Below are 25,528 nucleotides of genomic sequence, written 5' to 3'. Positions count from 1 at the left end.
CTCACTTAGCTGTCTTGGCCTCCACCCAGCCTTGACTCAAGCTTCACTTTGAGTTGTATACTTCCTGCTTACTAATAAAATGGTTCTGGGGTTCTCATTGGGACATAGTACAGGTGTGCATACTCCCTCAGGTAAGCCAGCCAGAAGAAAAGGTGGGGGTAGGATTTGAGTTTGGTATTCTACTCCAAATTTCGAACACAATTTTTGGGGACAGATGGTTATTTTCTACATTTTAAAGCCATGGACGTGTCTTACAAGAGGTTGTCTAGCTCAGAAATTCCCAAAAGAAAAATGAAGAAAGAATAAGAACTTCAGAAAAGTTAGAACTGTTTTTGTGATATATGAACTAGGAAAAACAAAAACAAAAGAACTTGTAATATTCAGTATATTTTGAGTAAGACTTTGTGGCTGTAATTTACCTCTATGCTTGATGAGTAGTAATATTGCTATTCAAGTTCCAGGTGATGTAAAATGAAAGACAATTCCAAATAAGTGGAAATATTGTTATATTCAATGCATGTAATAAATTCTTTATTTTAACCATAACGAGCTATATATTTTATATTAATAGAAAATGAATTTTTTTCTGCCCTCAGCTATTTAAAGAATATTAGCTTGAGGGGGTGCCAGCTTGTTCCTTTTCCCAGGTCTCCCACATGACTTGAGCCAGTCCTTTCTCAGTCTTTCCCTCTATCATGTGTCTAGTGTTGCTTAGTTTGTGCCACCTACAGCCCAGCTCTCAAATTCCATGGGTCTTTCTGAAAAAGATAAGCTATTGTAAGGAATGATGAGGGTGGAGAGGTGGACAAGGGTAAAAACTGCAAAGGTAAGTAGACCCACTACATACCTATGAGAATGGCCAAAATGCAGAACACTGTCAGCACCAAATGCTGGTGAGGATGTGGAGCAAAAGGAATTTTTATTCATTGCTGGTGGGAACGCAAAATGGTACAGCTTCTTTGAAAGACAGTTTCGCAGTTTTTTACGAAACTAACTATACTCTTACCATATATATGATCCAGCAATCACACTCCTTGGTATTAACCCAAGGGAATTTAAAACTTATGTCCACACAAAAACCTGCACACAGATGTTTACAGCAGCTTTACCCATAATTGACAAAACTTGGAAGCAATCAAGATATCCTTCAGTAGGTGAATGCATAAATACGTGGTATATCCAGGTAATGGAATATGATTCAGCACTAAAAAGAAATGATCTATCAAGCTGTGAAAAGACATAGAAGAACTTTAAATGTACATTAGTAAGTGAAAGAAGCAATATGGGGACTTCCCTGGTGGTCCAGTGGTTAAGACTCCGTGCTTCCAATGCAGGGGGCATGGGTTCAATCCCTCGTCAGAGAACTAAGATCCCACATGCTGTGCGGTGCAGCCAAAAAGAAAAAAAAAAGCCAATATGAAAAGACTACACACTGTGTGATTCCAACTTTATGACATTCTGAAAAAGTTAAAACTATGGAGATGGCAAGAAGATTAATGGTTGCCAGGAGTTAGGGTGGAGGGAGGGATGAATGGGCAGAGCACACATGATTTTTAGGGCAGTGAAACTACTCTGTATGATACTATGATGGTGGATTCACGTCATTATATATTTGTCCAAACACATAGAATGTGCAATACCAAGAGTGAACCCTAATGTAAACTATGGACTTTGGGTGATAATGATGTGTCAATGTAGGTTCATCACTTGTAACAAATGTATCACTCTGATGGGGAATGTTAATAATGGGGGAGGCTATGCACGTGTGGTGACAGGGGGTAATGGGAACTATCTATACTTTTTGTTCAATTTTGCTGTGAATCCATAAGTGCTCTAAAGAAGTAAAGTACTAGAAAAAAACGCAAAAAGCAAACTTTTCTTCTAAAGGAGAAAAAAGAATTCAGTTTTCTGTTTTATTTTCCAAAAAAGCTATATTGCCAAACAGATTATCCACACAGATGATGGACATTCACTCTCCAAATGCTGCTCTAGAGAGATAAGGGTGATAAGCCTCATACATGTGTCAACAATGTCAAATGACATTGGCTCTATGGGGTCCTGCCACTGTCATTTCTATTTAGTGAATAATTAAGGTCAGCACTTAGATTTATTTATAAAATAACTGTTGAGAAAATGTTAGTGTTTTTGTTTACTACACAGCTGGAGAAGGGGCGTTGGTGTGGAGGTCAAGGTTTGGGGATATGAAAACACTGGGGAGTCTTACCCAATCCATTCTCATAACTTCCCCTCCCCCATTTCAAGACAGCCTCTGACACTAGAAATTTACACTTACGGAAATTGAAAATTAGTGAACTGATCTTTTTGTATAAGTAAAACCCTCCAAGCTACTACTTACCTAGGATCACAAATGAAAGGAGTCAGACTTGAAAACAAACAGATCAACAGATTAAACACCCTCTAGAGTTCTAATAGCCCTAGTTAAAAACCCTTAGTTAAAAAGTGAACAATTAAGAGATACTCATCAAAGGTGGATAGCTTTTAGCATAGAAGCTTGTAATTTGGGGGTGTGGGGGGCTGGGGAACACTACTTGCAATCCATCTTGTCCTAACAAGAAGGTAATAGAGCTCTCCAGTCATTTCAGAACTCATTTAAAGGGCCAGGCTTGTGACACAGATCATCTTTATTATGTGACTTATTTTAACGAATGCTTAACATAAAATTGAGGGTATTTCTGTTTTAAAATATAGTTCGTTATATTCATTAAAGGTCAGAATCCTTTTGGGAAGTAGGCAGGGCAACGATTGCTCACCTACAAACCAGGTTAGGGTGAACAAATACAACCAGATATTCTTGAAGTCTCCACTGATAAGCCCCTTTTCAAACGCTACTTCTTGAACCTAAATGTTTTCCCCTATTCCCTTTGACTCCAACCTCTAGTGTCGTACCTTTGATGACTTGGATTCTGATCTCTTTTTGTTCCTTACCTTGTTTCCTGTTTGCTGAATCTGCTTCTCCCAAGGTCCTAATCTCTATGTTGTGGACCCTGGGCCGGAAATTTGACCAAGATTTCCTGTTTCCTTGCTTGATAATTTATTTTGGCACTGTAATGAAGTAGAAAAAAACATGAACTTTGCAGTCCAGCAGACGTGGGTTTAAATCCTGACTATACCAGTAACTGGTGGTCTGCCTTGGGTAATGCACCTCTCTGAGGATCAGTTTCCTTTTTGGTAAAATGAGGATATCAATGCCCACCTTAAACTATGGTTGTGATTGGAAGTAGATAGTGGAGATGGTTGCACAACATTATGTCACTGAATTGCGCAGTTAAAAATGGTTAAAATGTGATATTTCATGTTATGTATATTTTACCACAATTTTTAAAAAAGAAAAAAACATGGTTGTGAGTATTAGTCTCTGTGGAACCTCCATTACAATGCCTGGCACATAGTGGGCTCTCAACCAGTAACAGCTGTACAGCATAGGATATTTTACGTTGCAAATAACAAAAAAGCACAACTCAAACTGTTTTAAACAATAAAGGAATGTACTGATTCATGAAATTGAAAGTCCAGAGGTAAGGCAGGCTTTTGGGTTAGTTTGTCATTCAGGACCATTTCTCTAGGTCTTCAGTCACTACAGGCTCAGCTGTATCACTAAGGGCTCAGATTCTTTCCATCTTTCCATCTTTCTCTGTCTTCCATAGTGACAGCTTTATCCTAAAGCCAGCAACTCTCATGATCACAAGATGGCTGCAAACAGACCCCAACGTACATGTTCCCTCATCCACACCTAGAGAGAATGATTTCCATCAGTCCAGCAAGTATCCTGATATTCACTTGTTTAAATCTGAAAGATGTGCGTGGGAAGATGGAATGTGGTGGTTGGCTTGAACTAACCAGGGAGTAGGTCAGCTTCTCTGGAAGCACCTGGGCTGCATGGGGAGGGGTGGATTCCTCAAATGAAGATCAAGGTACTGTGGAGGAAAAAAAGCAGGGGTAAGACACTGAGCAGGCAACCAACAAAAGTCCACTTTCGTAGCTATTATCATTATTGGCTTTCTTGGCTCATAGCCCTTGGCTCTTGGCTATTTCTTTAAAAATCATTACAAAAACTAAGAGAGCTCTTATTTTGAGTAAGTGTATTCTTTCTAGCAAAGGAAAATCAATACATATAAAACTAAGTTTAATTTAACTGGGTGTTAGGCATCTGGAACACTAGCAAACAAGCAGCAAAATGCACTGAATGAAAGGGTTTAACAGGAATGAACGTCAGGGAAAGAAAGCAGGAGGGAGCTAAAAAGATGGTGACTTGCCAAAGTGTCAAACCCAGAAGGGCGAGGTTAATTATTGGAGCCAGGTTAGAAGCCATGGCCTGGGTCAGGACAAAGGGGACCAATTAACAAGGGGAGGGGGCATTACCCAAAGCAGAGTTGACAGAAGAAAAATCTGATGGAAACTTGATTTTGACTGCTCTGCCTACACCTTTGCGGCCTCTACCTGCCCATCTATGAGATTCTTCTTTCTCTTTTTGATCCAGTCCCCATCTAATGACTTGCCAATTTCTGCCAATTTTATTTCTGTGCCTTCTGCCAAGAAGGTTCTTCCGTATTCCTTTGCTGTACTTCATCTGGCTAATTCCTGCTCTTTGGTCGAGACTTTACATTCTAGTACACCACTGCTGTCCTACCTCCCACCCCCAAGACACACACCACAGGCTGATTTAAATAATCCTGTTTGGTATCCAACAATACCCATAATCAATACCAAGTAGCCTACTGATTTGTTTCCTTGTCTGGTCTCAATCCCTAATTGCTGTCCCCCCATCACATGAAAGCTTCTGAAGAGCAGGAACTTTACCTTAGTTACCTTTGGTTCCATGACACCCAGAACAGTGCCTGACACATAGTAGGAGCTCAATGAATGAAGGGGGCAATTCCTTTGTTTACCATCTGACATCCTCCTACCCGGGGCTTAAGAAATAGAACAACACATAAAAACCAAAATGTTCTCTACCTAGAAAGGAGGTGGGAATGAGGAAGACAGACGTTAAAGATGTTTTGTAGCAGTCTGTCCCTCTTAGATTTTGGAAGTGCTGAAGACAGATTCAAAACTGCCAAGAAGGTCCAGAATGCCTCTTTTCCTTTTCTAGTCTCCATTTCCAAACACTATTCCTATTCCCAAAATGGTAAAGAATATTTATTTTCCCTATTTAGTCACAGAGCATTCATGATTTTTATGTTGGTTTTTCCAGTTAGAGAATCAGGATGCGATTATTACATGAAAGTGACCATTATATTAGTTCAGACTTACAAACACTAGTTATTGGCATTTACAGAGTGAAGCAATCCACCTGGACTAAATACCAGGTGCTCAGTAAATGTACTGTAATACCTCATTCCTGGTTACAAAGAGCTCATATGACCTTTATGTAGGGAATTTGTTTTCTGTTTATTTTTTCATTCTGAAACAGAGATTCATCTATTATAGGAAAGGAGCCAATTACTGGGTAAATGCAATAACACCTAATGACTATACCCGCTGGTATTTAGTCTCAAAACATTTTGCATTTCTTAGCACATAGAATTAACAATATTTTAATATTCCACTAAAATGAGATTAAATATAATTTTAAATGTTCTAGGAGATAGAATACTCAGCACTGTTTCTCAAGAAGGCTAACTGAAAGGCCCTGCATTGCCTGGTGGTTAGGTTTTGATAATAAGCTAAGGGAAGGAAGTTACAGAAGTGAGGGCTCACCTTAATCACTTTCTATAGTTTTCTGTTTTTTTATGATTATTTGGAAGCAGAGCCAGCCGTAAATTTCCTGATGTAATGTGTCTTTAAGGCCAACCCCTGCCTGACCCTTGATGACTGCTCTCTAGCCCCTTTCTCCCCACTCTTGGTGTCCTTCCTGTTAGGTCCTCATCCTCTCATGCTATGCCTTTATGACCGGAGCTGGGGCCACCATGCTGTTTCTACATAATGACCTACATGTACACCTTTCTCTGGCTCCTGTCACCCCCCACATCCTCCCATGAGAATTGTAATAACTTTCTTAATTCTAAAGTGCTCTTTCAGAAAATCCTAGTTAAGTGTTTTCTCAATTCCAAGACATACTCCTCACCAACCCCCCACACACACCCATTTCAATGTTTCTGAAATTTGAATTAATTTTACAGTCTTTTTTCTTTTTCTCCTAAAAAAGTGCTTACTACATTTTTGGTCAATCCTAAATCAAAAATGTCTTAGAATTGGAGAGATGTAGTATGAATGTACCTTACTGGAAAGAAGTTTTTTCAAGAGTCTGAAAATATTGCTACATGTGGAGATTTGAGCTATCACACAGTTAATTCAAACAGACGAAGGGCTTTGGGGTAGGAATATATGAATAGTTTAGACAAAACAAACTAATTGTTAGTTGGTTATATGGACTAACTCTCGACCAGATAGTTATCCCCTCACCTTTTTATATTTTCTAGTTTGGGGATTGGATGTAAAGGAAATAGGAAGCTAAATGTCTCCATCATATAAAAGATAGAGGATCTTAAACTTTCTTTCTACACAAGTTGTCCTAAATCCTAATATTTGTATTGAACAAATAACTAGGATTATAAACAGAACTCTGTACAGAATAAACTTGATATGGATGACCAATTATCTCCAACCACCCCTAAGGTTTTCCCTGAAAAGATTGTAACTTGATCTCGTCTATTCTTGCTAGAGAGATGATGGCTGTTTTGGTCACTGGTCTGTGGAGAGGGGAAGAGTGTCAATACAATCATGAATGCATGTGGTTCCTGATTTGGGTAAAATGTTCTGAGATATTTGAGCTCCATTTGTGATGTCCAGCATAATTATACAATGTTTTCCTAAAATATATGGGGAAAGACAATTACAAGTTGAATCAAAGCAGTTATCCCCATCTAAACGCTTAGTTGTTAAAATTAAGAATAAAATGGAAATTTTGAGAACATTCTTGTCCCTAACATTTCTAGTACCCAGGAGTAGAAGTAGAGGGCTACATACAATAGGTCTAAATCATTAAAAATTATAAATCAAGCTAAAAATAAATAAATTAAATAATTTAATAAATGTGTTCTATCCACTTTCCTTGACAAAAATTTTTTTTAATGTATAAAGCAATGTGTTTTATATGACTGAAAGTTAAACAGCAAAAATGACTGGACTTAATACTGTGTATTTGCATGTTCTATTGATGGACTGGTGATGTTTGGATGAGGTATAAGATAAAGATGTACATAAGTATAAATTATCATACACTTACTCTATATATTTTATTTTTTTTCAGGAAAATCATTAATTATAATGTTATAATATATTTAATTTGTATTCTGTTGACACTAATAGCAAAATAGACAACTTCTCTTGAATCAATGTATTTAGTTTTTTGTTTAAATTTTTATCATGGAAAAACCCAAATGTTTACAAATGCAAAATATAAAGAATTCCATGTACCTATCATCCAGCTTCAACAAGTATTAACTCTTGGTCACTGTTGGTTTATCTATACTCCCCAACTCTATCCAATTATATTGAAGCAAATCCTAGACATATCACTTTATTCATGAATGCATCAATATGTATCTTTAGAAAAGAGGACATCTTGGGCTTCCTTGGTGGCGCAGTGATTGGGAGTCCGCCTGCCGATGCAGAGAACACGGGTTCGTGCCCCGGTCCGGGAGGATCCCACATGCCGCGGAGCGGCTGGGCCCGTGAGCCATGGCTGCTGGGCTTGCGCGTGCGGAGCTCCGCAACGGAAGAAGCCACAGCAGTAAGAGGCCCGCGTACGGCAAAAAAAAAAAAAAAAAAAAGAGGACATCTTAAAAGTTAACCTTAATACTATTTTCATGTGAAAAATAGTTCCTTAATAGTAGATGTTTTTAAAATTTGGTTCAGTAGAATTGGAGAAATTTTATTCTGCTGAGGCAGTAGCAACTGAAGTTGTCAATAAAATTTCTAAATCAATATTTATATTTGGAAATGAACCATGAATTTTACATATTACGTTCAAACATTTCAATGCGGTTGCAATGATAATCATTATTACAGAAGATAATAGAAATTTTTAATTTTATCATATAAATCCTATCACATGATTTTTTTCACCAGCCTTTAAGCAATATCTATATCCATAAAGTGCTAAGTTCCTCTTCCAAATTTTTAAATGTTGGGATATAATTAAAAAAACAAAAAGAAAAATATGTGGTTCAATTTGTTCAAATCTCTCTTCATAGGAGACTATACCTCACTTAGAATGTTTAGGAAGTAGTATATATATGCGTGTATATACACACACATATAAATTTATATATATTTATACATGTGATTATTATATAGATATATATTTGAATTTGAATGTCTTCATAATCATGCAAACATTTTTATTTCCGTGTTGCAATTTTCTTTTATTTTACTGGATTATCACTTTTGTTGTATGTGTCACATTTAGTATCTTTCTATTTAGGAAAATCATTTTCCCTAAAAAGTTTTTAAGTATTTTAAATTATTCAAAAAGCGAAGTAGGCAAACTTAGATGTGTTTGTATCTTTTGTAAATGTTTGCTAACATCATTAATAGCAAGCAACAGTCAATACCAAATAACTGTGGTTAGCACAAAATAAAAAATATTTTCCGCCATAGACCATAATTCCTTATTTATCTGAGAGGATCTTCTGTTGTTTCACTTAGCTATCCTAGTACAGCTCACTCTCTTGTCTAAATTAAATCTAACTGCTCTAACAGTATTTAAATGGCATCTCCATTTTTAACTCAGAGCGGCTGTGAGGTCAAATTTGATGTGTTTAATCAGGATGATCCATTTTGGCTCAGATCCAGAAAATATTGTATATAATCTCTGAATCACTCCAAAGAATGTTGTTGCTATTGTCAGAGATGAAGCCATATCTTCTAGGCACATGTTGATAGATATTTAATAAACTTGTATGCGTTTGTGTTTATGATATGCAGGGCCCTCTGAAGCAAGGGCTCCTCTTGCTTGAGTCTAATATTGGCATTGCAGACTAATAATAAATGTATGTATTAATACGTTATAATATGAATGTGCTAGATTTTTTGAAGTGCTTCCACATTTATGATGTCTTTTGACCTGCACAATAACCTGTGGAATAGATAGAGCAATTAGAGATGAGAAACAGAAGTCTAGAGAGGTTAAGTGATTTACCTAAAATTACACATCTAATTAGTGGTAGAGCTAAGAGTAGCACCTAGGTCTCCATGCACAGGTCTTTCTGTTGCACTATGTTATACCATGTTGCCTCCTTAATGTTTCTAAAACAAAGAGACCTGGCAGTTGGACAAGTTACATTGCAACACTTTTCATTCCTTAAAACCCTTTGGATTTTAGAAGAGAAAACAAATATAGGACGATAAATGAAAAAAAAGCCATGTGCTCTTTCATATCTGATAAGTCCATGTGGGATCAATATATATTTATTGACCAATGTTTCAGAAACTAGAGATTTCTCTCCTTCCAGGCAAAGGTTCACTTGAGTAATACAGACTAAATCTTTGGAAGGGTGAGGATCATATTCCTTAACCTACACATAAGGTACTAAGGACAGCTCTGAGAACATAAACTTTGGGAACATCTTCTAAGAGCCAGGGATTTTTGGAATGCTACTTCTTAATGCAATATACAGCACCTAGAGGTACAAAACATTAGTACAAAAGTGAATGTAATCCTCTTTTAATCATGCAAGCCAGATTTCCTGCTGATTTTCCTGTACAGTTTGCTCAGGACTGCCTTGGTGCCTCTGCCCTCTGCTCATATAGACCCAAGACTTCAAGTGCTTGATGAAATACTTCTTTAAAAAAAATAAATTTATTTATTTATTTAATTTTGGCTGCTTTGGGCCTTCATTGCTGTGTGTGGGCTTTCTCTAGTTGTGGCAGGCGGGGGCTATTCTTTGTGGCGGTGCCTGGGCTTCTCATTGTGGTGGCTTCTCTTGTTGCGGAGCACGGGCTCTAGGCGCGCAGGCTTCAGTAGTTGCAGCAAGTGGGCTCAGTAGTTGTGGCTCGCAGACACTGGAGCACAGACTCAGTAGTTGTGGTGCACTGGCTTAGTTGTTCCGTAGCATGTGGGATCTTCCCGGACCAGGGCTCAAACCTGTGTTCCCTGCATTGGCAGGCGAATTCTTAACCACTGTGCCACCAGGGAAGTCCTTGAAATCCTTTTTTTCTCTCCAATTCTTAGCACTTTTGAATTTAGGATGCATCTTACGGTCAATAGCATCTTTGATGAAATAGAACATAGTGAGCTGTTAATGATGGTTACCTCTGGTGAGTTCTGTATTGCTTGCACTCTCTACAATAAGAATGTATAATTTTTATAATGAAAACAAATTAAAAAAAATTTTAGACCCCAAATCCTATGTGGTTTATACACCCTATCTCTAATACTTGAAGAATACCAAGGATGCAATAACAGTAATTAACATTTCTAAGGTTTTATATTCATAATGGATTTTGTAAGCCCTTACATGTGAGCAGTAGGCTTGATACTTCTGAGATATTCCTCACAGCAGTCAACTGTGAATTATCCACGATGGAAACACTCCTTAGAGCTCCCTGGTACTCACCATATTGTATTGTTTTTTGTTTTTTTTTATGGTACGCGGGCCTCTCACTGTTGGGGCCTCTCCCGTTGCGGAGCACAGGCTCCGGACGTGCAGGCTCAGCGGCCATGGCTCACGGGCCCAGCCGCTGCGCGGCATGTGGGATCCTCCCAGACCGGGGCACGAACCCACGTCCCCTACATCGGCAAGCAGACTTTCAACCACTGCGCCACCAGGGAAGCCCACCATATTGTATTATAATTGTCTGTTTCTTGGTCATTTTTTCCACCCGGGTGAGAGCTCCTTGAGGGCAAGAACAGTGTCCATTCATTTTTGTGTCTCCAGCGCCTAACACAGAGCCGAGACTATCAAGTTAGTAAAACAAATGATTGAATGAAAGACCTGTACGTACTCAATATTTTTTTTGAGTGTTATTTCCACCTACACAATTTAACAGTTTACCTCTGGAGATGGTAATGATTCTCTGCTAGGATATGACTTGTTCTTTTTTCCTTTGTGGCTGGTGAATGCAGGAAGTGTTGTTTTTTAAAAGTGTCTCTGTATTCTCTCCTCAGGCATATACAGCTTTAGCTTTCTGTTATCAAATTTGTTAATCTACCTAATTCTTGTGTAAGCAGGTAAAGAAAATTACTTTCCAACTTGATACTAAATTAAATATCTTACTGAGACAGGTTGTGAGTAGGGGGAGTTTAAAATATTTTTTCTTATTACTTAAATCAGAAGAAAAAAATTTACCAATGAAAATTTCTCATCTGGTTTCTAAATTATGGTATCATGTTTATATGGAGGAAGTCTATTTGGGAGAATGTTCTCAGTTCCTAAAGCTCAGTAATGAAGGTCTGAGCTTTTTTTTTTTTAATAAAATTTGGTACATGAATAAAAATAAAAATATTTGGCAACTCATGCAGTGGGAGAAAACATGCAAATCATATCTTTGACAAGGGATTTACTTCCAGAATATATAAAGAACACATACAGCTCAATACTATCAAAAACTCAGACAACCCAATTAAAAAATGGGCAAAGGACTTGAATAGACATTTTTCTAAAGAGGATAAAACAGATGGCCAATAGGTACATAAAAAATGCTCAATATCACTAATAGCAGGAAAATACGAATCAAAACCACAATGAGATACCACTTTACAACCATTAGAATGGTTCTTACATACGTATAGTATATAAGAAAATAACAAGTGTTGGTGAGGATGTAAGAGAAATTAGAATGTTTTTGCACTGTTGGTAGGAATGTAAAATGGTGCAGCCTCTGTGGAAAAAAGTATGGAAATCCCTCAAAAAATTAAACATGGAATTACCATATGATCCAAGAATTCCACTACTTGGTGTATACACAGAAGAATTGAAAGGGGGGGACTTGAACAGATTTTTGTACACCAATGTTCATAGCAGCATTATTTACAATAGCCCAAAGGGGGAAACAACCCAAATGTCCACTAACAGATGAATGGATAAACAAAATATGGTTTATATATACAATGAAATATTATTCAGTCTTAAAAAGGAAGGAGATTCCAATATATGCTACAACATGGATGAACCTTGAAAATGTCTTGCTAAGTAAAATAAGCCAGACATAAAAGGACAAATATTGTGTGATTCACTTGTATCACTATTTAAAGGAGACAAATTCATAGAGACAGAAAATAGACTGGTGGTTGCCAGGGGTGGAGAAGAGGGAGGTATGGGGAGTTATTGTTTAATGGGTAGAGTTTAAATTTTGAGAAGATGAAAAAATTCTGGAGAAGGATTATGTTGATGGCTACACAACATTGTGAATGTACTTAATGCCACTGAACTGTATACCTAAATTGGTTGAAATGGTAAATTATTATATATTTTTATGCATAATATATATTTATATATATAACAACACACAAAAAAACTTGACATTTACTTAGCATTTTTTAAAAAGCACTTTCACTTGCAGTAACCTCACAACAACCTTGAGAGATAGGCAGGGCAGTTATTATTCTCATTTTACAGATAAGGAAATAAACCTTATTTGGTTTAAGTAAATAGCTAAGGGACACAAAACTAATAGGTGTCAGAGTCAGAATTAGGACCCGGAACCCCAGTCCCTTGCTCTTTCTTCTATACCAAACTGCCTTTCACAGAAGTGTTCTTGAACCCTGATAATTGACACTGACATTGAATTCACTGGCAAAGGCCCAACTTTCACTTGGAATGCACATATAAAGCCTGATTCCAAAGAACAGTCTTGAAAGGGCTTTCTGGAGAATGTGGGCAAAACAACAGGCACAGAAATCATTAACAACATGTACCTTTCCCCCATCACAACAATAATATTGTGAAGGGAAAGACAGAAATATGAGAACTGAAGCAACAGTCAGGAAATGCTCAATTGTTAATTTATTATCACAGCTCTGGTTCCTTTCTAAACAATTCTTTTTTTTTTTTGCGGTACGCGGGCCTCTCACTGTTGTGGCCTCTCCCGTTGCGGAGCACAGGCCCCGGACGCGCAGGCTCAGCAGCCATGGCTCACGGGCCCAGCCGCTCCGCGTCATGTGGGATCTTCCCGGACAGGGGCACGGACCCGTGTCCCCTGCATCAGCAGGCGGACTCTCAACCACTGCGCCACCAGGGAAGCCCCCTAAACAATTCTTAAGGGGCAATGCCTTGTTAGGCTGGGATTTTTATTTTGTCAAATATTCTTTAAAGTTCATTTGTAGGCTGTAAGATAATGCTTGAGAATGTTTTTAGTGTGGTTAAAAGGAGTTTTATAGTTGCCACGTAATATAATTTGACCTGTATCTGATAGCCTCTTTGAAAAATAGTAATGATTAAAAAAAATACAGACGTGAAGAATAACAGACTTTTATTATACAACTGTGTGTTTGCATTGTTAATTCAGTCCCATTCAATCTTTCCAGTAAATTAATTACTGCTAAGAATCAGAAGGGACCGAAAAAGCAAAAACTGCAGAGGAGTCACAGCCAGCTGTTCTTTAAAAATGGAATGCTGACTTTTATTTTTAAGTATTCAACAAACAGTCCTGAAGCACATTCTCAAGAATCTTAATCATAGGGACTTTCCTCATGGTGCAATGGTTAAGAATCCACCTGCCAATGCAGGGGACAAGGGTTCAAGCCCTGGTCTGGGTAGATCCCACATGCCGCGGAGCAACTAAGCCCATGCGCCACAACTACTGAGCCTGCACTTTAGAGCCTGCGAGCCACAACTACTGAGCCTGTGTGCCACAACTACTGAAGCCCAGGCACCTAGAGCCCGTGCTCCGCAAGAAGAGAAGCCACCACAATGAGAAGCTCGTGCAACGCAATGAAGAGTAGCCCCCGCTCGCTGCAACTAGAGAAAGCCCGCGCACAGCAATGAAGACCCAACTGCAGCCCAAAATTAAATTAATTAAAATAAATAAAACAAAACAAAACAATGTGAATGTTCTTAATGCCACTGAACTGTACACTTAAAAATTATTTAAAGTAAAAAAGAATCTTAATCATATATTGTTGGTGGACTATGAAGTTTTGTTTTGTGTACTGGAGAAGAAAAATGTCTCATAATATTAATATATTCTAGTGTTTTCAGGTTGTTTTTATGGCAGGATGAGAGCTGAAATTTTGTGGTGGCAAAAAAGTTTGGAAATTTAAAATATAATAATAATTATAGAAAGACACCCCCCCAAAAAATTCAACATTTTAATAGTGATTTCCATGGAATATAGGGGTGATTCTCCACTCCCATGTGACCATACTACTCCTTTTCAGTATTTTCCATATTGTCTACTATGAACATGTCCTATATCTATAGTGGAGTAAAATAAAATTTATTTTAAAATAATGGTAATCTTGCAGGCCAGGTCACTGGGCAGTTGTCTTTTTGATTAAAATTAACTGAAAGGAATCAAAAGTTAAACAATGTGTTCCCTGGCTTTCAAAGGGAAAAATATAATATTAGAAGAGAAGAGTGAGGCCCAATAGAGTTAAGGGCTTGGGTTTAAGTTCACCCAACTGGCCAGGAACAGAACAACAAGTAAACCTGAACTGCCCTGCTAGTAGGGAGGTGGTTTAGTGGAGAGGATTGGTAGTTCTACACAGCCTACATTCTGCCTGGTGATTCTGATATACTGGTACACCATATTTATCTATGGTTTGATAAGCTTGTTTGTAATTAAAGAAACTCCTATATCACAGAAATACAGTTCATTGACTCTGAAGCATCTTTTGGATTAATGATTTAAGGTCTTAATTCATGGACTGCAAATGAATCATGGCTGCAACCACAATGAGTTTCCACACGCATTTTGTAAAATTAAAGTATCATTACATCTTATCACCTACGTGTGTGTTTTCACAGTACCTATCACCAAGGATGTCTTACTGGTACATTTGGGACCCCTCCACTCATCTCCAATCGCATTTCAGTTATGGCCTCATTTAGCCTCTTCCTTCTCTTGGTTTAGTTATTGCTAAATCCTGTGATTGTAGGTCTTAGTTTTGATTGTAACTCTCACTTCCTTAAAGTTGGCTGCTAGTTCCCTTTACATGACACATCAGATCAATAACGATATCTACCATTTATTGAGTTCATACTATGTACCAGTCACTTTATACCTAATATTTCTCATCCATGACATAAATTCTGACTACTTCTGCAAGTTCATTGTCAACTGTTCCCTGACTGCACCCTATATTGTAACTCAGAAGTCAATAAACTATAGTCCGAGGACTAAATCTGGCCTGCTACCTGTTTTTGTATGGCCTGTGAGCTAAGAATGTTTTTTTACATATTTAAATGGGTGAAAAGAATCAAAAGATGAGTAATACTTTGTGACGCATGAAAATTATGTTAAATTCAACTTCTAGTGTCCATAAATAAATTTTCATTTGAACCCAGCCACTCTCATTCATTTAGGTGTTGTCTATGGCTGCTTTTGTGCTATGATGGCAGAGTTGAGTAGCTGTGACAGAGACCATATGACCCACAAAATATTTATCTAAATATATGTCTAAATGTTTAAAATATTTATCTGGCTCTTTACAGAAAAGTTTGTCAACTCCTGTCTAACTTAACCAAACTACTTTCTGTCCTTACCTTCTTGTCCTCATGTATGTTTTTCCCTCCATCTGGAATGTTTTCTTTTATTTCTTTATTCCTCTTTAGTCCCTTTTATATCCTCATTCTCTCTGGGTGATTTTATCCAAATCCATGGTGTTAAATTCGATCTATATGTTGACAGTGCCCAAATTTATGTCTCCATACCCAACCTCTGTCCTGAACTCCAGACCCAAATATACAACTGTTTGATATCTCTAGTTAGATAGCATAAACGTCTCAAACCAAACATGTTCAGAGTTGAATTCTAGATCTATTCTCCTAAACCAACTCCTTCTAGTCTGCCCCATTTCAGTTGATGGCAACTCCATCTTTGGAGTTGGTCAGGCCAAAAACTTTGGTGCTTTTCTGATTTCTTTCTTTGTCTCGCATTTCACATCCAATGTATCAACAAATCATGTTGGCTCTACCTTCAAAATATATCCAGAATTTGACTATTTCTCGCCTCCCCCCTTGTCACCATGCTGGTCCATACTACCATCTTTCATCTGGACTACTGCAATGACCTCCAGTTGATCTTGTCTGCTCTTGCCCCTGTGATCATTGTCATGCAGTGTCACCTTCTCAGTTCCTTGTTCAGAACTTTCCAATCACTTCCTGTTCAAAGTCGGCCCTCTTTCTCACCGGTTGTCTCTCAAATCTCATTTCCCACTGCTCTTCCTCTCACTCACTCTACTCTAGAGACACTGGCCTTGCTCTTCCTCAAATGATCCAGAGACTTGGCTACTTCAGGACCTTTGTGCTTACTGTTCCCTCTGCCTTATCATCCCATGGTATCCCTAGGGCTTGTTCTTACACTTTTTTTTAGATAGGAAGAGTTGCCTTCTCAGTGAGACCTTCCATGGCGCTCTCATCTACAATTTCAAATTTGCATTTGTGGTTTAATTTTTCTTCCTTAGCACTTTTCACTAGTTAGATAAAGGAGTCATGTATTTACTTGTCTTCATTATTGTCTACACAAGAATGTAAGTTCATGAGGGTAGGGATTTTCATCTGTTTTGTTCAGTACTGTATTCCCAGTACCTAGAACAATGCCTGACACATAGAGAGTGCAGTAAGTATCTGTGGCATGAGGGCATGAATGAAAACTTCCAGCTCAAGGGCCGCTTCCATGAAATCTTACCTGCAGCACCCATCTTGAGTGCTCTAGGTTCTCCTTCCCATTGGCCAGTGAGGATCTATGATTTACTTACTTACAGTGTAGAACAATTGTTTGACACATCTGTTTCCCCTACTAAACTGAGCTTGATTCATTTTTGTATCCCAGGACCTAGCACAGCTCCTGGCACATAACAAATACTCATTAATGTTTCCTAACTGAAAGGATAATTGTTCAACATTTAAAAATATTCCTTACTTTTCAAGAAGATACTTCTCAGAGATCTGTTTAAATAGTGAATGGTACTTAAATTGGAATTTGATTAAAAAACAACAACAACAAAGAATGATTCAGGATCATGCTTGCTTTAGATTCTAAAACCACTGGAGGCAGGCGAAGCTGGGGGTTTCTTGAGGATCCAGAACCATATACCACATAACACAGGGCATGACACCAGAGGCCTCCTGGTCAGGAATCAAGGTGCAGTGCCTTGTCTGGTGAAGTCCTGGCTACACAGCCTACTTAGGCTATTAGTTAAGACTATTGGTGGGCTTCCCTGATGGTGCAGTGGTTAAGAATCTGCCTGCCAATGCAGGGGACATGGGTTCGAGCCCTGGTCCGGGAAGATCCCACATGCCACGGAGCAACAAAGCCTGTGCGCTACAACTACTGAGCCTGCGCTCTAGAGCCCACAAGCCACAACTACTGAGCCTGCATGCTGCAACTACTAAAGCCCACATGCCTAGAGCCTGTGCTCTGCAACAAGAGAAGCCACCTCAATGAGAAGCCTGCGTACCACAATGAAGAGTAGCCCCCGCTCGCCACAACTAAAGAAAGCCACAGCAACGAAGATCCAACGCAGCCAAAAATAAATAAAATAAAATAAATTTAGAAAAAGAAAATGCATGGTATTAAAGGAAAAAAAGACTATTGGTGTGTGGAGAAAATCCTTACTCTTATTTGTTTGTTTTCAATCAAGACCTGTAGGACCTGCTAATTGGTGAAGTGGAAAGGATTAATGATCTTTAATCACTATTAGAATAAAAAATGCCCTTATCACTTTCCTGTCTCTAAATAACTTTTTCCATCTGTGTCCAGGAAACACTCACAAGTCAGCTAAGTAAAAATCTTTCAGTTGTTCTTTAAAAACAGGTATTTACCGGGAGATCATTGACTCCAGTCTGGCTCCTGCAGTCAGAGAACATCCATGGGGAGGGGGGGTGCGGGGAGGGGGGAACGCCACCGCAGTAATGGATTTGGAGGCAGGTAGTGGGAGGAGAGAAGCCAGCAAAGAAAGTCTTATCTCAGGCACTTTGGTATTCTAGTCCGTGGTCACTAGTAAAATTAGATTTGGATTAAACATCGTATTTTATCATTTTGCATTCTCTTCCTAGAGGTTAAGGGTACATTTCTTTATTTGAGTCTCATACATGCATGTAAAGTAGTGAAGGCATTATCTCCCATTTAGGGTTTAAAGGTGGAGAAAATGAGGGCAAGAAGTAAAGTGACTTGCCTAGTCAGTGACTGATCAGGACAGGATCTCAGATAGTCGTTCAACACTCTTCCTACTGGCCCTTTCTTCTAAACTATCTCTTGCTTCAAGATTTTTTTTTTTAAATTGCATGCCTGTAGGGACAGAACTAGAAGTGTTTTAGGTTGGCAGTGACATGGAGTGTCTGCTTTGTGCTCAGCACTGAGGTAGATACAAAGAAATAAAAAACAACATTCTGTCCTCAAGCTATTTATAGCTACCTGGGGGAAAGAAAATGTAATAAACAACAAAAACCCCTAATATTGTAAAGTGAAAAACATCAGGTTACAAAAGCATGTATGCTAAACATACTTATAGACTTTTATTCATTTTCAATCATTCCATTTTGCCTAACATATTTATAAGATCTAGAGTGGGAACACTGCTCTACTCAGAGGCATGTGGCTTCTTTACTTTTCTTAACAAATCTAATCTCACACACTCCCACCCTTCCAATTAAAGTTATCTCAGCCTCCTCCAGATTAAATAGTCTCTTGTGGTTTAACAGTCTATTTTGATGTAAAATGCTCTCTATCAGGTAAATATTCATTAATTCAAAGTTCAATTTCCTAACAAGGCTGGTTGTTTCTCTCCTACCCTCTGCCTGGCCAAGATGACATCTATGCATGGGGATGCTCACCCATCCTTATGGCATTGGATGGGGTTTGGTTTCCACTGCAGGACAGCTGGTCTGGTCGTTATACACTAGCTGCTCCTCAACTAATGTCCTGCTAATTTTTGGATTCCCCCTGGGGGAGGTCCCTTCCGCATCACAGTGGAGCCAAGATCGTTTGAGTTTGCCATTCTGCAGCTAGTCACTGTTGTTCTGCTATTGCTTACCCCCTGACCAATACTAGTGTGGGATATCCCTGAGCTGCAATCTCCTCCTAGGTTTTTTTGCTGGGGGCAGGGCAAAGTCTCCTTTGCCTTTCACTTACCACTCAATCTGTCCAACATGCTTTCCCCTCCAGGGATTCAGTCCAGAAAGTAGCAGTCAGAATACACCTGTCTCACTGCCTACTTCCCCTTCCCCTAGTTTCTTCTTTTTTCCTCTGTAATCCTCTGAGCTAAAGTTCCCCTCCCACTTCCCTCCCCCTGCCCCCATAGGTACACTTCCCTCATTCTGAGATTTCTCTATTCCTGGCTTTTAGTAAAACTCTATGATTTAGTTGATTGGCTCTGTCTCTTCTTGTGTTAATGAGAAATACAATCATTTTAAAAATCTTTTTCTCTGTTGTCAAAGTTCAGCTTTCAAAACTTTTAATGTTGGGGCTTCCCTGGTGGTGCAGTGGTTAAGAATCTGCCTGCCGATGCAGGGGACACGGGTTCCAGCCCTGGTCCGGGAAGATCCCACATGCCGTGGAGCAGCTAAGCCCATGTGCCACAACTACTGAGCCTGCGCTCTAGAACCCGCGAGCCACAGCTACTGAAGCCCACGTGCCACAAGTACTGAAGCCCGCGCACCTAGAGCCCGTGCTCGGCGACAAGAGAAGGCACCGCAGTGAGAAGCCTGCGCACCGCAACAAAGTATATTTACAAAGTATATTCACAAAGTTGTGCAACCATCACAATTATCTAATTCCAAAAACATTTTTATCACCCCTGAAAGAACCTCCATACCCATTAGCAGTCATTCCCCATTCTCCCTTCCCTCAGCCCCTGGAAACCACTGATCTATTTTCTGTTTCTGTGGATTTGCCTGTTCTCAACATTTCATGTAAATAGAACCATACAAAATGTGGCCTTTTGTGTTTGGTTTCTTTCACTTAGCATAATGTTTTCAATGTTCACCCATGTTGAGTCATATTTTTCTTGATCTCCTTTTCTGAAAAATTTTTCCCTCAGTGTTGCAATGATACTCATACTGGTCCCTCAGCTCTTGCTGTACAGTCCATACAATGCAAAAAAGTCAGACTACCTTTTGTTCCAAAGTTGCATTACCTACTTTATGGATAGACTCAGTGGTGTAGAAAAATTGATCACAGTTAACCACCAAAAAATTATATTTGACTTTGGAATACATTTTAATATGGGAGTGGAATGGGGGTTGGGGAGGGGGAAGCAGGGATAGGGTTAGGCTCACTTTTCCTTGGAATCTAAGGTAATATTATTAAAAGCTTATAGAAAAAGTAGCCCAGGGCCTTCCCTGGTGGCTCAGTGGTTAAGAATCTGCCTGCCAATGCAGAGGACGGGGGTTCAAACCCTGGTCCAGGAAGATCCCACATGCCGTGGAGCAACTAAGCCCATGAGCCACAACTACTGAGCCCGTGTGCCACAGCTACTGAAGCCCGTGTGCCTAGAGCCTGTGCTCCGCAACAAGAGAAGCCACCGCAATGAGAAGCCTGCGCATGGCAACGAAGAGTAGCCCCCTCTTGCCACAACTAAAGAAAGCCCACGTGCAGCAAAGAAGACCCAACACAGCCATAAATACATAAATAAATTTATTAATAAAAAGAAAAAGTAGCCCAAGTATATGTTAATGATTGCAAACAGATTTGACTCTATGTTTTATTGGGAATAATAAACTCTCTCAGGTGGACATTAACAACATTGGATAAAGAAAGTGTGTGTGTGTGTGTGTGTGTGTGTGTGTGTGTGTGTGTGTGTGTGCATTCCCTTGAGCTTTCTCATTTTACCATATTTGTTAGTACTCCTGAGTACTGGTCATGCCTTCAAGTTGGAATGAAGGCCAAGACTGAGAACCCAATCCTGAAGTTTCCTATAATTGTACAGGATCAAAACAAGGGACACTCTAAGTCAGTAGACTTTAATCTTTTGGGGCTCACAGATTTAGTCCTTTGAATCTCTGGTAAAAGGTAGTCCTTTTTCTTTTTGAATTTTCTTTTATTTATTTTTTATACAGCAGGTTATTAGTTATCTATTTTATACATATTAGTGTATATATGTCAATCCCAATCTCCCAATTCATCCCACCACCACCTCCACCCACCCCCCACCACTTTCCCTCCTTGGTGTCCATACGTTTGTTTCTCTACAACTGTGTCTCTATTTCTTCCCTGCAAACCGGTTCATCTGTACCATTTTTCTAGGTTCCACATATATGCGTTAATATATGATATTTGTTTTTCTCTTTCTGACTTAACTTCTGACTTACTTCACTTTGTATGACAGTCTCTAGATCCATCCAAGTCTCAACAAATGACCCTATTTCCTTCCTTTTATGGCTGAGTAATATTCCATTGTATATATGTACCACATCTTCTTTATCCATTCGTCTGTCGATGGGCATTTAGGTTGCTTCCATGTCCCAGCTATTGTAAATAGTGCTGCAGTGAACATTGGGGTGACTGTGTCTTTTTTTTTTTTTTTTTTTTTGCGGTATGCGGGCCTCTCACTGTTGTGGCCTCTCCCGTTGCGGAGCACAGGCTCCGGACACGCAGGCTCATTGGTCATGGCTCATGGGCCTAGGTGCTCCGCGGCATGTGGGATCTTCCCAGACCGGGGCATGAACCTGTGTCCCCTGCATCAGCAGGCAGACTCTCAACCACTGCGCCACCAGGGAAGCCCGCCTGTGTCTTTATGAATTATGTTTTTCTCTGGGTATATGCCCAGTAGTGGGATTGCTGGGTCGTATGGTAATTCTATTTTTAGTTTTTTAAGGAACCTCCATACTGTTCTCCATAGAGGCTGTATCAATTTACATTCACACCAACAGTGCAAGAGTGTCCCCTTTTCTCCACACCCTCTCCAGCATTTGTTGTTTGTAGATTTTCTGATGATGCCCATTCTAACTGGTGTGAGGTGATACCTCATTGTAGTTTTGATTTGCATTTCTCTAATAATTAGTGATGTTAAGCAGCTTTTCATGTGCTTCTTGGCCATCTGTATGTCTTCTTTGGAGAAATGGGGTAGACCCTTTTCTGAAAACTGTTTCTTATAATTTCTAAAGGTGTGTGAGTCCCTTGAACCATCCAAGGTATTCAGTGTCTTGGTCAGCTCAGGATACTATCACAAAATACCTCAGACTGGGTGGCTTAAACAACAAATATTTATTTCTCATTGTTCTGGAGGCTGGAAAGTCCAAGGTCAAGGTGCGGCAGATTTGGTGTCTGATAAAGGCCTTCTTCCTATTTTGCAGGTGGCCACCATCTTTCTATGTCTGCATATTGGGAGGAGAAAGCTCTCTTGTGTCTCTTCTTATAAGGTCACTAATCCAATCATGAGGGCTCCACTACCATGACCTAATCTAATTCTAACTACTGTACCTCCCAAAGTCTCCATCTCCAAATACCATCCCACTAGGGATTAAAGCTGCAACATATGAATTTTGGAAGGACACAAACATTTAGTCCATACCACAGAGATAGTCCCCAGATTGAGAATATCTGCTCTAGGAAAATCCCCCTCTTTATTACCCACTAGAGTTTCAGCCCCAGGTCCAAATCTTTTTTATTTTTATTTATTGTATTTATTTATTTTTGGTTGCATTGGGTCTTCGTTGCTGTGTATGAACTTTCTCTAGTTGCATCGAGCAGGGGCTACTCTTCGTTGTGGTGTGCGGGCTTCTTATTGCAGTTGCTTCTCTTGTTGCAGAGCATGGGCTCTAGGTGCGCGGGCTTCAGTATTTGTGGCACACGGGCTCAGTAGTTGTGGCTCGCAGACTCTAGAGTGCAGGCTCAGTAGTTGTAGTGCACGGGCTTAGTTACTCCGTGGCACGTGGGATCTTCCTGGACCAGGGATCGAACCCATGTCCGCTGCATTGGCAGGCAGATTCTTAACCACTGCACCACCAGGGAAGTCCCCCAGGTCCCAATCTTATCTCCTGTTCTGATGAACTGGGTGGGACAGAATCACTGTTGAAGACTCTTGGCCCTATAGAGAAGTCTATATGTCTCCTCCTGAATCCTATTCCAGAAGCAGGAAGCACCCCTAGGTGCCTGTTTGATATACAGCATGCAGATGAGGTAAAGAGGAAGAAGTGAGTGAATAACACAGAGGATAAGAATTTTGACATCACCTCCTTCTATGGTCCCCACATTATGTTCTACATGTATCCTTGATTTCATCCCTGTTCCTCATCAGAGCTTCTGTCCCTTGGGAATGGAAGTAAGGTGGGAAAAAGCATTAGCTCCTTAGCATGGGTTGGAGAAAGGCTCTTGATAATTGGTGGATGCCTCCAACCAGATTCATGAATAAATTGAGGGCAGATTCAGGGTCAGCAAGAAGGAAGTGACTCTGGAGGACAGGAGGAAACATCTGGAAGACATGGACTTGAGCTTGAGCAGCAGATATTTCTCAATGGACAGCTCAAGTCTTTGAACTCTTTTTGTTTGAGAGTTTGACATAGCTCAAATTAGTTAACTTTTAAAGCATTATGTAAGTTAAGCATTTGTTTGGTGTTGTTGAGAGAAGAGATGAGGGAATTTTCTCAAATAAAAAAAGAGGAAGTGCTCTGTTTTCTTAGTGGCTGTTTTGGTTTGTCCTATTTATATTTAGTCCCTTTTTGCCTTATTTTGGCTTGGCTCCTAGGAGTGGCTGGGTGAGTTTATTATCCCATCTCTTTGGTAATCAAGTTGAAGGATTCTCTTTTCATTCTAGCTCGGAGAAGAATATGCTGGTCCATATCATCTGCAGGAGACTCAGACTGGGACCAAATTACCAACTGACCTGTCCTGACTATTAAGTCATGGGTGAAGCATGAGCAAGACATATCAGGGTTGAAAACTTCTAATGGGCTTTGATGTCAAAAGGTGCTATTTTCAACTACCAGACATTATTTTTAATATAAATAAATATGATATGATGGTGCCTATCAATATAAAATCTCTCTTTAACTCACCCCAAGAGGAGTTGTCAAGGAAAATGGTTATCTACATTTTGCTAAGTTTAAAGATTTTTCTTCAGTCCTCATATTATTTGACCTATCAGTAGTGCCTGGCACAGTTTATCATTACCATCTTCTTCTTTTTAAAAAAAATCAATTAATTAATTAATTTTTGGCTGCGTTGGATCTTCGTTGCTGTGCGCGGGCTTTCTCTACTTGCGGTGAGAGGGGTCTACTCTTCGTTGCGGTGTGTGGGCTTCTCATTGCGGTGGCTTTTCTTGCTGCGGAGCACGAGCTCTATAGGCGTGTAGGCTTCAGTAGTTGTGGCACGTGGGCTCAGTAGTTGTGGCTTGTGGGCTCTAGAGCGCAGCCTCAGTAGTTGTGGTGCATGGGCTTAGTTGCTCCGTGGTACGTGGGATCTTCCTAGACTAGGGCTCGAACCCGTGTCTCCTGCATTGGCAGGTGGATTCTTAACCACTGCGCAACCAGGGAAGTTCCTCATTACCATCTTCTTGAAATACTTTTTGTACTTGACTTTGAGGACATATCCACTTGCCTGGTTTCCTCCTATTTCATAGGTTGTTCCTTTTCTATTTCCTTTATGGTTTCTTCTTATTTTCCCAAGTCTAAACACTTGGTATACTTGTTAAAAATATGGTATCCAGCCCTTTCCCCAAGAAATTCTCATTCCATTGATCTGGGTTGGAGTCTAGGTATTTTTTTTTAAAGATGGTTAATATGATGAATTTTATGTTACATGCATTCTACCACAATTAAAACAATTTTAAAAAAAAGGCTCCTTGGGTGATTTTTTTTTAACATCTTTATTGGAGTATAATTGCTTTACAATGTTGTGTTAGTTTCTGCTGTATAACAAAGTGAATCAGCTATACATATACATATATCCCTATATCCCCTCCCTTTTGCATCTCCCTCCCACCCTCCCTATCCCACCCCTCTAGGTGGTCACAAAGCACCGAGCTGATCTCCCTGCGCTATGTGGCTGCTTCCCACTAGCTATCCTTGGGTGATTCTTATTAGCAGCCTGGACAGAAACTTCTGACTTATCTGTTGACAATACTCAAATTTATATCTCTAGCCTGTACCTCTCCCATGAATGCTAGAATTGTCTATCCCACTGACAGCTTGACATCTCTCCTTGGATGTCAAATAGGCTTCTCAAATTTAACTGGACCAAAAGCAAATTTGTGATTCCCGCATCCTATACCTGCTCCTCCCACAGTCCTCCTCCCAATCCTTGGAGTCATCATTGACTCTTCTCTTCCCCTCACATTCCCCACCCAAACATCAGCAAATCTTGTTGGCTATGTCTTCAAAACATATTCAGAATCTGACAATCGTTTACCACCTCCGTTACTACTAATCTGGTCTAAGCCACCATCATCTCCCACCTGGATTACTTC

The 25,528-nt window shown here is 39.6% G+C and overlaps 1 long non-coding RNA gene across 2 annotated transcripts in view; it reads right to left on the bottom strand.

Annotated features, from left to right (window-relative positions):
- Positions 1-2,876: 2,876 nt before the first annotated feature.
- The window catches only part of LOC132434921 (uncharacterized), a 321,045-nt gene continuing 298,393 nt past the window's right edge, over positions 2,877-25,528 (bottom strand). For both annotated transcript variants that reach the window (XR_009521452.1, XR_009521453.1), the window contains 2 exons: positions 3,859-3,935; positions 2,877-3,063 (listed from right to left, as the gene is read on the bottom strand). This is a non-coding gene — a long non-coding RNA (uncharacterized lncRNA). The remainder of the gene's footprint in view (positions 3,064-3,858; positions 3,936-25,528) is intronic.

This window comes from Delphinus delphis, chromosome 12 (genome assembly GCF_949987515.2).
Source record: "Delphinus delphis chromosome 12, mDelDel1.2, whole genome shotgun sequence".
NCBI classification, from domain to species: Eukaryota; Metazoa; Chordata; class Mammalia; order Artiodactyla; family Delphinidae; genus Delphinus; species Delphinus delphis.
The sequence above is the reverse complement of the archived record's forward strand: the minus strand, read 5'-3'. Positions and strand labels throughout refer to the sequence as shown.